Source organism: Ambystoma mexicanum, chromosome 11, assembly GCF_040938575.1.
Source record: "Ambystoma mexicanum isolate Mex_15411 chromosome 11, UKY_AmexF1_1, whole genome shotgun sequence".
Lineage (NCBI taxonomy): Eukaryota > Metazoa > Chordata > Amphibia > Caudata > Ambystomatidae > Ambystoma > Ambystoma mexicanum.
In genome coordinates, this window is record NC_090934.1 from 231,516,924 (window position 1) to 231,531,113 (window position 14,190).

The 14,190-nt window shown below is 50.5% G+C and overlaps 1 protein-coding gene and 1 long non-coding RNA gene across 5 annotated transcripts in view; one reads left to right on the forward strand and one right to left on the reverse strand.

Annotated features, from left to right (window-relative positions):
• Positions 1 to 664, forward strand: part of LOC138503310 (uncharacterized) — a 112,987-nt gene extending 112,323 nt beyond the window's left edge. The window contains exon 3 of the long non-coding RNA XR_011279613.1: positions 517 to 664. This is a non-coding gene — a long non-coding RNA (uncharacterized lncRNA). The remainder of the gene's footprint in view (positions 1 to 516) is intronic.
• Positions 1 to 2,325, reverse strand: part of LOC138503309 (interferon alpha-inducible protein 27-like protein 2A) — a 182,857-nt gene extending 180,532 nt beyond the window's left edge. For 2 of the 4 annotated variants that reach the window (XM_069622925.1, XM_069622924.1), the window contains exon 1: positions 2,183 to 2,316. The gene's annotated coding sequence lies outside the window, so the exon portion shown is untranslated. Of the gene's footprint in view, positions 1 to 2,182 lie in introns of all 4 variants that reach the window. The other 2 variants (XM_069622927.1, XM_069622926.1) reach the window with 2 other exon arrangements.
• Between the last annotated feature and the right edge of the window lie 11,865 nt (positions 2,326 to 14,190).

A 14,190-nucleotide genomic window follows, 5' to 3' on the forward strand; every position in this document is an offset into this window, starting at 1 on the left:
TGAGTGCCACAAGGGTTCAGAGGTTAGCTCCGTGTGTTAAGCACTCATTGTAGAGATATGTGTTCATATGCAAGATTAGAATCGCACATTCCAGCAAGGCTGGCTGTGCCTTTCCTACGTCTGAAGTCTATAAACCTGCCTGCATACATACTTTTGCAGCACAACAGTTGCTATTATCAGCAATGTACGTGTACCAGATAGGGGTGGCTATAAAAACTAACAGGTCATCGGTATGGTGTAGGTCTAGAGATTGGCTTGGTCAGATGTGGTGCTGTAAAATCTAGGCAATCACCTCCAACAATGAGCATAAACTGTTAGTCCAAGAGGTGAATAAGTATCCAACGTCAAGTGGAACCAAAGCGTTTATGCTTGTATCCTGGTTTTGCCAGCAGACGATACGATAGTGGTCAAATCATCTAATATCTCATACATCAGTGTACTGTCTTCTATGAGGATTGCCTTCTCGCATGCTGGTGGCATCATTTAACCCATTACTTGATCTTTCTTCCTATATAGGGCATTTCAATCGTAGGGGTGGTCGACAGAAGAGAGCGGACAAGATGTTACAAGCCGCGAGCAAGCATATTTCAAGGTCTTTTCGTCTGACACAAATTTTGTAAAAGACAAAGGTTTTTCTGCACATTTATAAATGACAATTTCAAAAGCCAGTGTTTTGTGTACTTTTCAAGTCCGTTTTTATAAAATGAGATTATTATAGTTCCTGGTTAGAACTGGAAAAGAAAGTGTCACAAATCCCAGTTTCACCCCTTAACCAATGTGTAATCCTGGGCATCTCATATAATCTTGTATTGCCTAACCTCTCAAAATTGCCAGTCCCTAAACCTTTCAAAATAGTCAGCCCTTCAGAGTGATTTCCTTCTCAGGGTATGATCTTTGAATAATTCTCACTGGCTATAGTGTTGCTTCCGCTATAATAATGAGCATTGATATATTGCACACCACAGACAATTGTTCCTTTGCTCTCTAATGGTAACACTATTTGAAAACCATGTCTGGCTTCTAATGTCAGTCTGTTTGGATACAGACACCTTACTGGCAGCTTCTAATCTGCATCCACTAGCCATATTATGGTATGTTCAGCTTTCTCCTTCCTTCCAGTTGGTCTCCTCTATCCATGCTTGAGCACCTTTGCATTCTGTGATTTCTCTGTCTATTCTGTTTTGCAGTACCTTTTACACACAGTCCTGCATTAATACTACAAGCTGCATACCTTCCTGGATGATATTAATAAAGGTTTCCTGTATCTATACTAGAACAGGAGAAACCTCTTCGTAGACTGGTAATGTTGTCCTTCAAATGCTACTTGTTTATCATTCTGATTAGAGCAAGAATTCAGAGGGTAAGGGGACTTAATGGGAGTAAACATGCTAGGGTGCGACCAGATCTTAATTCCACTGGTTTGGTTGAGGGGGGTGGGGGGGGCAAGATACATGTACCCAGGGACCCAGAAGTGCTTAAGATGGGCCTGTGATTAGTCCGACTGCTTTTAATAGAAAATATAAACGTTTATAGCTTGCGGTAAGGGGCAGGAAACCTATATTTTGTCTCAATAAGGGGGTTAGTATACAAAGTTTTAATAACACTGCACTGCACTCACACACGGGTGAAAAGCCCCACTCAGCCAGTCTAACAGGAAGTGGGAAAGGCCTGGTACGCTGCTCAACTCCCTGGGAGTACAGAGTGCCCAGCCCTGGTATACTTGCTCTGCTTCCCTCAAAAGACTAGTCTGTAGCCGTTCACCTAGACCACAGAGCCCCCTCTGACCCTCAAACAGGGTACACCTGCGGCTGGTCACTGGAACTTCTCCATGAGGTTGTCAGGTTGCCAGTGGTTTAGCACACAATTACAAGACGTCTCCTAAACAGATCACTGAATAACCCCTTCCATTTAACAACGAGGAAGGAGCCTCAATGGGGGCAGAGCGAGTGAATGTTGCGCACCTCTAATTCGACACATTTTAACTCTTCGCTGGCCTGTCCATGTTCAACACATGGTTCCGACTGTATCGGAAAACTGAAACCCTTTTACATCATCAGTTCCCCTCAGCCGCTTTTGGTGGAGCGTGGTTTCATAACCACCACACTTTTCACCCCATTGTGCGAGGCGGTGGTGGAAAAATGCAATCCGATCACAAATAACTTTCAAAACGGCCAATACTTACTCTGTAAAATTCCCAGAGAAATACACAGGAAGCGCGACGTGTCAGCGCGGCTGCCTCGAGCTTCTCAGGTAGTAGATGCAAACGTCACAGCAGCAGCATAAAGTTCACTTAGCCCCTCCCTCGGAGTTCTACCATAGAATTCTGTGGCCCCTCCCAGTACAGTGACAGTGACTGAGTGGGTGGTGCTTGCAGGCGGCTTTCCAGTCAGTTTCGTTTCTCCCGTGAGTGGACCATTACACCTTTTTCATGGTTGTATAATTAATGCCCCCCCCACTCAATTTATTTTGACCTTTAAGCCAGCTTGATATTTACTACAACAATGACATCACGTTTTTTATACCATGTCAGCTGGCTGAGTCGGCAATTTTCGCAGTGAGGGCAGAAATGCCTCGAACTGTCACGTCCTCACACACAATCGACCACATTCTGCATGTCTCATGCCAGGCAGGCCGCACAGTCGGCTTGTGCTCATGTTATGAGCATATGCTCACAATCGCAGAAATAAAACGCATGTGTTGTGGCCTGAATGGATGACAGGACGCAGTAGGGTTTCTGACAGTCTTTATTGACTGAGAACAAGGGAGAATGTCTTAAGGCGGACTGGTGGCGCAGGGCGCTTACTCACTGTTAAACTGACCAGGTCCTGTGCTTCCCCAGTTACTTCACTGTGGAAGGGTTGTGCTCACCGGTGGCACGCCGTAAACTCATAGGGCCCCCATGAAGCCTCCAGTGGCTGTGGTGTTATGCCCTATGAGCTGTAGTGATGGTTCTGGAGTTGATTCTCCTTTTTGTGTAATCAGGAGCAGCGCTCCTGTACGACCGCTCTAGCTGGCAGGGCGCCAACTCTGAAGCGGGAACGTTTTCCCGCGGAGCGTGGGCTCGCGAGATCCCGTGTATCGAGATCTCGCGAGAACACGCTCCCGCGATCACGTGATGTCCCCACACACCTCCTCTGCTGGGAAAAAGGAATGGGAGGTCACTCCATGATGAAGTATGCATATTTCCCGGGCTTCCTTCTCTCTCTCTGGGGCCTGCCAGGATCCGGGTATGTAGCGGGATCGATGAAGTGTCCTTGGGAGGGTGCTGGTGAATCGGGATCTCTTTGTCCAGCTCCTTGCTGTGATCCCCTGGGTGTGGTTGGGAAAAGGGAGCTTGCGAAGTCGTTGCGATGTTGCGGCTCTATGATGTCTCCACTCGGGAGATGATGGTTCTCGTATGGCTCTTGGCAGACCTGATCTCCTCCAGTGTCTCCAGGGGAGTGTACAGTATCATCTTTCCTGCGGTACATGGCTACCCTCTCTAGATTCCATCTCCTGCCATCGCTGGTGCGGATGTGGTTTGTCCCTCTCTCCATGACTTCTATGGGACTGCTGTATCTGGAACCTGTGATGGTGTCCTTGTGGGGAAGTCGTATCTTCACCAGATCCCCTTTGTTGACTTGTGTGTGTCGAGCGGCTCGGCGCAAGTCCCCCTGTGCTTTCATTGCTTCTTTGTTGCGCTGCATACGGCACGTTACGTCAGCCATGTCGACGTCTTCGTCGGCCCTCACTTGCTGAAGCCATGGTGGTACCAGTGAGGATGCCGCCCTTCTCCCCCTCAGCAGATGGAACGGAGAAACACTTGTGACGGCGTTGGGGGTGAGACGGTGAGCCGCTACGGCTTCTTTGACCGTCTTGTATGGGTCTAGGCCCGAGGCGTGGGCCAGTTGCAGCGCCCCTTTGATGAAGCGGTTGGCCCGCTCAACTAGGCCATTTGCCTGTGGGTGGTATAGACTTGCTTTCCGCTGTTTGATGTTGTTAAGCTTGAGAAATTTTTCCATTTCCCTGGATACTAGTTGGACTCTGTTGTCCGTGACGAGTTCTTCGGGCAGGCCCTCCCGCTGAAATATGGCGGTGAGAGTTTCAATGACTGTTCCCGTAGTGATGTCCGGGGTGAAGTCAGCTTCCACCCATTTGGAAAAGTAGTCGACCAAGACTATCCCGTATCTGTGCTCAGGGGGCATGTTGTCCAGCGGCCCTATGAAATCCAGCCCCAGTTTTCGCCACACCCCTTTGGGGACTTCGGTGGGCAGCATGGGGGCTTGCCTCACGGCTAGGCGCTTGTCGCTGTTGGAGCATTCGTGGCACCTATCGACCATCTGCCGAACGTCCTGGTCCATACCTGGCCACCAGTATGCGTCGCGTATCCTTCTTCTGGTCATGTTGCACCCTAAGTGGCCCGAGTGTGCTCTGCACAGTATGACTTTACGGATTCCGCTGGGTGGGATGATTTGATCACCTCTGAGAATGAGACCGTTCATGGCGGTAATTTCCTCATTCACCTTCCAGTAGGGACGAAGGCCTTCAGGGATCGCTCTCTCGTTGGGCCATCCATTTCGAACCCAGGTGCTTACGTGCCTTAGAGCGAAGTCCTGCTCGAACTCTTCTTGCCAGTGGCGCTCGCTCATTTCCATGTACTCGACGTTCCTCAGGTCGCCGATGGACGCAACGACACATTCGTCTTCCAGGAATGTGGTGCCGGGGGCGCTTTGGTTGAGGAGCCTGGACATGCAGTCCGCTTGTGCGTTTTTCCAGCCCGCAATGTGTTGTATCTCGTAGGTATACTCTTGGAGCTTCGCGGCAATCCTGGCCAGTCTGGGGGTGGCCGTCTTGGTGCCGCCCGGGCTCAGCATGTGGATAAGCGGCTTGTGATCGGTGATCAACTTGAATCTTGTTCCCCATACGTATGATCTGAAGTAGTCGACGGCCCAAGCGCATGCCAACATCTCTTTCTCTACCGTAGAGTAATTCTTCTCGGATGAGGATAATGCCTTGGATGCAAACGCCACAATGTTCTCTGTGTCGCCCTTTTTCTGGGTCAAGGTGGCCCCTAGGCCGTATGCGCTGGCATCAGTGGTGATGTAGGTGTCCCATTCAGGGTTGTATGGTTTAAGGCACGGCGCGTGTAGAATCCTATTCTTGATTTCGCCGAAAGCCTCATCTTGTTCTGGGCCCCAAGAGTACGCTGCCCCCTTCTTCAGAAGCTCCCTCATGGGAGACGTGGTCTCAGAGAACCTGGGGACGAATTTGGCATAGTACTCAGCTAGGCCTAAGAATGAGCGCAGTTCCTCTTTAGACATCGGCGCCGGCGCCTCAGTAATGGCCTCCATGAGGTTCCTTTTGGGGCTCACCCCATCACTCGAGATGCAGTACCCAAGATACTCTACTTTGTTCACCCCGAAGACACACTTTTCATGGCATAGGTGAATGCCTTCCTCCTGAAGTCTGCTTAGGACTGACTTGAGCGCCTTGTCATGGGTCTCGCTGTCCTTGGCGTATACCAGAATGTCGTCTTGGAAGAATGAGACATTGGTGAGGCCTTTCAATAGGGAGTTCATCATCCTCTGGAATGCGGATGCTGCGGACGATAACCCGAAAGGCATGCGGGTGTATTGGAAGGTGCCGAAAGGAGTGATGAACGCCGTCAGGGGGCGGGAGGACTTGTGTAGGGGAATCTGGTGATAGGCATCACGCATGTCCAGCTTCGAGAAAATGGCCGCCTCTTTCATCATGAGGACGATCTCATTGATGCTGGGGAGCGGGAAGCTATCCGTGATCACCTCCAAGTTCAGGCTTCTCAGGTCGATGCAGATCCTGAGGTCGTTGCTGGACTTCTTCTTAACTAGTACCACCGGACTCAGCCATTGCGAGGATTCCACGGTTTCAATGGTTCCTTCCTCGACCATCTTCCTCAGGTGAGCGTCCAAAGCTGGTCTTGCGGTGGCAGGTACCGCCCTTACTTTGTGCTTGACTGGGGTGGCGTTGGGTTTCAGTCGAATTTTTTGTACGAAGTTTCTCACTTTTCCCGGTCTCTCGGAGAACAGGTTTGGAAAGATCTCCTTATAGTTTTGCGCTGCTCCTGACGAGATCATGAGCACCTGTTCCGGAGTGCTGGGATCTAGTTCATGCTGAGTTTGTGTTGGTCATCCCACCCCAGCACGGCTGGACCTTTGGGGGAAAAATACACCTTGGTGGTGGTAGACCTCCCCTTGAAATCGATGCGGGCCTTGATGTAGCCCAACAGGTCGACCGTTGCCCCTCTAAACACGGTGGGTTTTTGCCTGGTGGATCTAATCTCCACTCTTTCTTGTCCCATCATCTCCTTGTACGTGTCGATGGGCAGAATGGTGAGGTCGGATCCCGAATCAGCCATGACGCGCGTTTCCATTCCGTCCACTTTAATGGTGCAGTGGGGCTTTTCTCTCCTGGCATGGGGGGCATTGACCATGACAACCATGGGTCTGTCCAGCAGTTCATCCTCATCGGTGGAGGTGCAGTCACCGTCGACATGGGACACGGTTTTCTCCCGCCACATGCATGCTGGAGCCACGTGGCCAATGCGTCCGCACTTGGAGCATTCTTTATTCCTGGCGGGACAGTCGCGGTCGTTCGCCATGTGCTTGAGACTGGCGCATCTGTAGCATTTCGGTGCCTCCTTTTTCCTGGGACTTTTGTCCTTGGGGCCGTCGCGGGATTGCTTGTCTCTGCGACCTCTCCATTGTAGCGCCGCCATTTCGGGCACAGGCAGGTGACTTCCCGCCTCCTTGCGTCTGCTGGAGGTTTCTTCCTCCGCCCTGGCAATCTGGATGGCTTTATCGAGGGTGACCTCCTTCTCCTGGATGAATTTGTCCTGCACTTTCCTAGAGTTGGTGTGGACGACGAGCATGTCGCAGATGACCTGTTCTGCATTTTCTCCGAAGGCGCACAGAGAAGCGAGTTCCCTCATCCTGGTGATGTAGTCATCCACGGTTTCGCTCCCTTCCTGTTTGCGAGTGTAGAATCTCAACCTATGCAGTACAATATTCTCCTTATTAGTGAACCTCTTCATGATGCGACGCGTGGCTTCTTTGTACACGTCGTCGTCATCGGCGTCTTCGTCGGCCGCCGGTATTTCTTTAAGGCCTGCAAAGATACGCTGACCTTCAACCCCTAGCGCATTCAACAGCATCGCCCTCTTCCTGATGGGGGCATATCGCGTGCCGCCCACCGCTTCCAAGTAGGTGGAAAAAAGGGGTTCCCATTGCATCCACGGAATCGCCGGTGTCCCTGGCAGGGGGAGAAACGCAGGGGGTGGCGTGGCGCCTTGCATGGTGGGTCCGTGGGACTTCAGGTATCCTCGTCGCCAGTTATGTTGTGGCCTGAATGGATGACAGGACGCAGTAGGGTTTCTGACAGTCTTTATTGACTGAGAACAAGGGAGAATGTCTTAAGGCGGACTGGTGGCGCAGGGCGCTTACTCACTGTTAAACTGACCAGGTCCTGTGCTTCCCCAGTTACTTCACTGTGGAAGGGTTGTGCTCACCGGTAGCACGCCGTAAACTCATAGGGCCCCCATGAAGCCTCCAGTGGCTGTGGTGTTATGCCCTATGAGCTGTAGTGATGGTTCTGGAGTTGATTCTCCTTTTTGTGTAATCAGGAGCAGCGCTCCTGTACGACCGCTCTAGCTGGCAGGGCGCCAACTCTGAAGCGGGAACGTTTTCCCGCGGAGCGTGGGCTCGCGAGATCCCGTGTATCGAGATCTCGCGAGAACATGCTCCCGCGATCACGTGATGTCCCCACAGCATGTATTGGTACTCTACCATACTTGCCAATATTCTGTGACCAAAAAGATGTAGGATTTTTCAAGTTTGAAAAATAATACTGCACAATGAAATCACAGGAAATTACACAACATACATTGTTTATTTATTTATTTCCATTTATAAAGCGTGCAGCTGCCATAGGGCATCGTGGCGCTTTTACAGTATATTCACTTGGGTGCAGGCAAAAACAGTGTACAGTTCTCAGTACAGGGTCATCCACATTAGTCAATAGTCAAGTTCCTTGGTTACAGTGGAATAAACAGTTATTTGAATAGTATGGTTTTCAGAGCCTTTCTAAAGGCTAAGAGTGATGTTTCTTTCCTGAGTTTGGGAGGTAGTAAGTTCCAAGATTTTGGTGCCAATACTTCAAAGCTGGTACCGCCGGCTTTGGCTCTGTTAAAGACAGGGACCACGAGTTGGACAGAGTAGAGTTCTCGCTTGGGTTTGAGTGATTGTGCAGGGTGTATTCGATCCGCTAGGTACCGGGGCGCCGATTGGGAGAGACAGCTGTGTGTGATTGTGAGCGCCTTGAACAATATGCGTTCTTTGATAGGGAGCCAGTGGGCATCTTGTCTGGCCTGGGAGATATGGAGCATTTTAAAATGCACGACCCATGAAACAGCACAACATGGAAAGATGCTCAAATGTTTAAAATGTATAATTGTGAATGGTAAATTAACACCAAATTAAATTATCTAACTTCACAGAAAATAATCACAGAGAGCTGGTAGGCAACGTTTGCCACTGCTCTGTAGCAGCAGCCCGGGCAGGCCATATTTATTCCTGCACTGCAGGTTGAACACCAAACAACATGGAGACTGATACACTCCTCAGTTTGATAGGCAGATGCTGTGTGATGGTGGTACGCGATGCCACTTGCCATCACTGGTGGTTCACCTAAGGTCTATCCCGGCAAGAGTGCAGGGCAGAGTCATGTAGCTGCCAGGTCAGTGGATTTATCTGAGCCCATCACTCAAATGTATCACTTACCTGCCCACCACACAGATTAATTGCCTTAGAGTCACATAAATGACCTGCCACTGTAAAAAGCAGTAGGAACTGTCACCCAAATCTGTAGGCAGTAGGACTGCTTAAAAGCAGTAGCCTAAATCAGTAGGGTTGGCAAGTATGCTGTACGCACCATCATGGTACTACAAGCAAGCAGTTAATTTACATAAATAATTTACGAATCCAGTCCCGCTTCGATCCGACACTTCTCCGACATCAGATAGGTCCGGGTGGTCAGGGTGCGGCTCTGCCTCTGCTGGGGGCTCGTGCGGCTGGAGCAGGAGGGCAGGGCTTGCCATAGCTGCGCGTGCAGCAATGTGCAAGCTGACTGCCTGCCCCGTGCGTGTCTGACCCCTGTGCTCACCAGCCCAGCCTGCTGTTGTTGCGGACTGGGCTGCTCAGTCAGAGGCAATGGCACCGCAACGGTGGGCACGTAACCACTCAGCTCAGTGCCCCTAGTCTCTGCTCAGCCTGGGCTATTATGGTGCCTGTCGCCTTGAGGCATACTTGCCAACATTCTGTGACCAAAAAGATGTAGGATTTCTTCTCACAGCAATGACATCAGAGGAAAATACAAAACATTGTTGGTACCACTGGAGCATTCTAAAGTACACAACCCCTCAAACAGCACAACATGGAAAGATGTACAATTCTGAATGGTAAGTTAACACCAAATTCAATTACCTAACTTCACAGAAGGTAATCACACAGTAGGTAAAGTGTGCCACTGCTCTTTAGCAGCAGCCTGGGCAATACATAGTTATTTTTATTCCTGCAGTGCAAGTTGAACACTGAAGTACATGGAGACTGATAACCTCCTCAGTCTGATATGCAGATGCTGTGTGATGGTGTTACGGTCTGCCACTTGCCTTCACTGGTGGTTCACCTAAGGCCTCAAGCGGCAAGAGTGCAGGGCAGAGTCACATAGCTGTCAGGTTAGTGGATTGTTCTGAGCCCATCACTCAAAGTAATCCCTTACTCACACCGCACAGACTAACTAATGTGTTGCATGCTTTGTCCTGGGCTGGTCTCAAGAAGCCAACCGTAGAGTCACAAAAATTACCTGCCACTGTAAAAAGCAGTAGGATCTGCCACCCAAATCTGTTGGTGGTAGGACTGCTTAAAAAGCAGTAGCCTACTCTCTAAATCGGTAGGGTTGGCAAGTATAGGCGAGGGCAGCTCTAACTGAGCAGTGATGTTGCTAGGAGCGGCTGTGTGGCCCCTTCGGCGTGGGGGCCCAACTGATAGGCGTAGTGACCAATGGGAAGCCTGGCCTCCCTCAGCAGATTCACACATACATGCATCGTGAAAATGAAGTATGACTTCACCTAGAGCCCCAGTCTGAGCGCTTTCCAGATCTGACTTGAGCGACATGCTCCCTGCCGATATCTAAGAGCTTGATGCTAAGGTGCGTGCAAACATAGATGTCATGGCCACTGGCCAGGAACCACAGACCCCACAACATAGAGGGTCCAGTCGGACCCAGTCCTGGCACCTTTGGCGCCAGGCTCATGAATAAGTGTGCACTGCACACTTTTATTTTTGTGCAAGGTGCTTGTCTCCCCTGCTGGGGCCTCCACGTGCATCCAGTTCAGGCGTGGCCTTGAGAAGGAGTTCGGCTGCACGTGCAGCATCCTTTAGGAGTGGCAGGGTGGGGCCATGAGTCAGAACTAAGGAGCGTGGCCGGAGCCAGGCTATTTAAGCCTGCCCCACCCGCAGGCAAGCGCTTAGTGTTAATCTGCTTATGGCAGCGTAACGCTCACCGCCGCCTGAGCGCATCCTTACCTGCTTCCAGCTACCGCAGCCTGAACTCATCCTTACCTGTTTCTAGGTACCGCAGGCAGGGGGCATCCTTACCTGCTTCCAGCTACCACAGCCTGAATGCATCATTACCTGCTTCCAGTTACCGCAGCCTGAACGCATCCTTACCTGTTTCCAGCTACCGCAGGCAGAGCGCATCCTTACCTGTTTTCAGCATACGACCAGCATCATCGTAGACCCAGGCATTCTCATCTGCTTGGAGACCTCCTGAACGCAGCATTCACGCCGACATCATTCCACCACGAGCGATCCATTGGAAGACGGAACCTGCCAGGGAAAGAGATAAAGACAGGTTAGAATTTGCAAAATACATTACATTAAGGTCGCGCTTTGACAAATCCTCACGCTAGACCTTAAATCAACACTCACCTTCCGTCGGAGCATTGCAAACTCCATTCTCTTCTCATTGGGCCCCGTTTCATGCACCGCAACTACCGCTGGGCCGCATATCACCTATTGGGAGAAAGCGGAGGAAAGACATTATCAAAAGGATACAGACAATAATCAAGAATCAATACTACAATATCTAAAAGCCTAAAGACACTTACCTTAAGAGTGGTTCAGCCACAGCCGGTCTGGGCTGCCACGCACATAGGCCAGTGAAGGAACTCGGTCCATCAAAAGCGCCCCTGCAGTGAGAAGCAGGACGGAGAGCTCGCCATCATCAATAAACAGCTAAGACTATATAGGTCGGAGCATGCTCACCACATACTGGGAAGAAGGGGTTGAGAGAGACAGCAATCATATCGCAGCATTCTCACGCTCTCTCATATCCTCGCAGGGGCAGTGCCAACAACCAGCGCAGTCCAGCAGGGGAAGGAGCCTGACAAGGGGAATCCGCTTCAAGGGAGGGCTGCAACCGTGCCCACATGTCCCCGCAGAGACCAGGTGAGCATAACAGTAGAAAAGTGTTGAAGGACTTAGGACTGTTGAAGGACTGTGTTAAATAAAGAATGTGGTGCAGGAGCATGAAATCCAGTCTTTTGCACGTGCCTGATTTCAACCATCAGGAATGCAGGGCAGCCACATGCAGGGGATTTTCCTTCCAGCAGAACTGGTTTAGCATGTCAAAAAAAAGGATACAGCACGTGTCAACTCTACTGCACATGTTTCCCTTTATGAATATAGTATTTCTTAGACTGCAGCACCATTTTTCCAGTTTAATAAAAGTTTAAGAAAACTTCCTTAAATTACAAAAGAGGCAGTCTTTTAAGAAATGCTTGCAATGCATACCTGTCTAGTCTCCGGGTTTATCCTGGAGTCTCCAGGTTTTTATGCTCTTCTCTGGGTCTACAGGGAAGAGCGTGGAGTCTGCGGGATTACCTGCGATCCAAGGAAATCAGCCCATGCCTCGATGTGATTGGCTACACACACCGTTTGTGAAGGTGACGAACGGAGACCCGAAGGGAAATGGAGGAGGCACCCCGATAACCGGGGCAGGGGCCTTCCTCCTTCCGCTCTCTCATCCCTCCCCCCCCGCGGGGGCAGGGGAGAGGGCGGCAAGAGACAGAAAAAGAGCGCCAAGCGCTGCAAAAGCCCGCAAAGGGCAACAAAAGAAAGGGGAGGAGCTTGGGATGCATAAGCGGCGGGCACCCGGAACAGCAGCACTTGCAGCCCTTCCAGCAGCCGGGTGCCCGCCAAGCAGGAGAGGTTTTTCGTTTTGCCACAACAGAGGACTGGCTTCTCGTTGTGGTTTCCTGTGCCTGGTTCGTGTTGCTGTTCGGGATGCTGTTTTCCGTTCCAGGAGGAGAAAGGTTCAGGTGTGCGGGACTGCGGGTGGCAGAGAAGGAGGCGATTTCGTGGCAGGTGGCGTCGAGTAAGGAACAAGGTAATATGGAAAGGCGAGCGGGGAACGTTCGGGAACAGAGGCCAGGGTAGGAGCGTATACTAATGCTAAACTGCTGAATCCTTACGCCCTTTGTGAGGGGGAAGGGGCCTCGGGCTTTATTGGATACCCCCTGCCAATTTGAGTTGCGGGGAATTAGCGGGTTAACCGCGCTATTTTAAAGCTGCGCTCAGGTGGCCATGGGCATGCAAAGTGTTTTGATACTTGGGTTTCCACAGGTACACGCGCGTTAGCCGCGTTAATTTAAAACCACATGCACATGCTGGGGGTGTGGTTGTGCATGACCTGGGGGCCATGCGTTGCCGTTGTTGATTTTACTGTTCAATTGATGGCGAGTGGCCCACGGGACCTGAATAGTTCAACGAGTAGAGCATCAGTGCGCAGGTTCAAGCAACCTCTCAGGTATGTGAATGCGCACCTGCGGGTTAGCCCACCTCCATTGGGTATCTTGACTACTACTGAGAGGAGAAGATCTGTAAAACTATTGTCTAGGCTTGGGCCCCGAGTTGGTGCACAACACGTGGTGGCCTGTAACTTGTTAAAGAATTGAATTCTCCATACCTCCTTTCATAATGAAGTCCTCCGATTACTTCTGGAATCCGTGAACTATATGCCATGGCATATTTCCCAGTGAGAAGGTGCATGCAAAGCTGATAGTAGACGTTTGAGACCTTTTATTAACCATAAGCCGTGGGCGATTTCTAAGGGAACAGGTGGACACACAGCTGAATACTGCCTACCAGTTATAATGGCGAGTGTGACCCATGTGTCTGTAGTGTAACTTGAAATGCAGAATTTTCTTCAGGGTGCGTCTCCTTGCGACTCGAGGGGTATCTTCCAAAGGTGTGCTTTTGACAGGCCCTCTGGTGGCTGTTTACATCATGTACGCTGCAGGCGGCGGCCACTCTGTCCCAAGGACTTTGGGATTATTCGAGCCAGTCCATTGACTTTTGAGAGGACCATCCCTGCATCACAAATGCTCCCGTGGTGTTGCTAGAACCAACTCTAATGTAAAGCGTGCTACTCAAATGAAGTCATCTGCGTAAGAGCTCTGTGGTGTGGCTTTATAAAGCGCCTTCACTGCCTATGTTTTTGTAGGCCCTTTGAACGCGACATGTCCCCTTGCGCTAGGAGATTTAATTCAAAGTATAACCATGGTGTACCGCACAGTGTATAATATTGTAAATGGTTCACCAGTAACGGAGAACTCGTGAGGTGTAATGAATCCGGTTACCTGCCTATTAGCGACCCATTTGATATATGAAATGTCATTTATAACGCGCCTATACACAAGTGTTTCAAGGCGCTCCGCTTTCGTCTCAATGCACGAACAGAATAGAGAGCCATTGGGGACCACTGACAACCGGGGCCAAAATAATACCGTCACTTACCAAGCTCTTTGTCCCCCTATTACACCGCAGGAGACCCGGACCTCAGAGCCAATAGCATATTCACTTGCTGTGAGGTCACGCCAGTGGAATGCGGCATCCATAGTCCATGTGTGATGTCATAAACCGTGACCGCATCCTCCTCGCCATTGTGCGTAATAGCTTCGGAAGTGAGAGGTTTGCCCCTTAAAACATGGTGCCAGCTAGAAAGGGTGTTCTAACCACCTAAAGCACACAGATACCATTAAATCGGGTCTGGAGTTTAAGTGTAACTTTTAAAAGCAACGTGGCTTTTGAGTCCAGTTGTGAAGCTGTTGGTTTAGTG